This window comes from Propithecus coquereli, unplaced genomic scaffold (assembly GCF_000956105.1).
Source record: "Propithecus coquereli isolate 6110/MARCELLA unplaced genomic scaffold, Pcoq_1.0 Scaffold346, whole genome shotgun sequence".
NCBI classification, from domain to species: Eukaryota; Metazoa; Chordata; class Mammalia; order Primates; family Indriidae; genus Propithecus; species Propithecus coquereli.
In genome coordinates, this window is record NW_012149130.1 from 1,678,140 (window position 1) to 1,679,118 (window position 979).

The window sequence follows — 979 nt, forward strand, 5'->3', positions numbered from 1 at the left end:
TTGACTTTTTGAGGTATAGGTATATTCATACAATTGAAATTACTCGGCAATAAAATAAAATGAACCATTGATATATGTGACAATACAGATTAATCTCAAAAACATTGTGTTGAGTGAAAGAAGCCAAACACAAACATACATGCTGTGTGATTCCATTTATATGAATTTCAGAAACAGGCAAAAATTAATCAATGGTGATATAAAACAGCTCAGTGTTGGCCGTGGAGAGGGGATGTGGGATTGACTGGAAAGGGGCAGGAGGGAACTTTCTGGGGGAATGGCAGCAGGAGCAAGTGAAAGCCATGAGAGGGTTGTAAATTGGGGACTGACTTGATGCCATCTAGGTTTTGAATCACTCTCTGCTGTGTGGAAATTTGGTTGGAAAGGGCAAAAAGTGCCTGGTACCCAAGTTAGAATTATTGTTTGGGGCTACAGTTTGGTGGGGTTTTTTTTCCATTTTAAATTAATTCCTCCACTGAGTGTGGTGGCTCTCGCCTGTAATCCCAATACTTTGGGGCCCGAGGTAGGAGGATCGCTTGAACCTGGGAGTTCAAGGCTGCAGTGGGTTATGATCTATGATCATGCCACTGCATTCTAGCCTCAACAATGGAGCAATACCCCATCTCTTTAAAAAAAATTAACTCCTCAACATTTAAGGAGAGATAATTTACTTACATTTCCCTCTAGTCTTTTCCTCTTTGTCCTCCTCAGCAAACAAACTAGACAGTTAGCTTATCTATTCTGCTGACTTAATATCTAGGTAATCCATCCTGGGAGTAGGTGAGACAGTGAGACATCACAAATGATCTCTATGTGACTAACCTGACAGGAATCTAGGCCTGTGATTTGGTGAAGCCACAGGCAAATAGGCTTATCTAGGAATGCAGTTTTGTGGGGACTTTTCTGAAAATATGTTTTAAAGTTTCTCTACAAGACCTAAGAGTCTAGAAGAAAAATTGGATTTGGAAAACTACCAGTC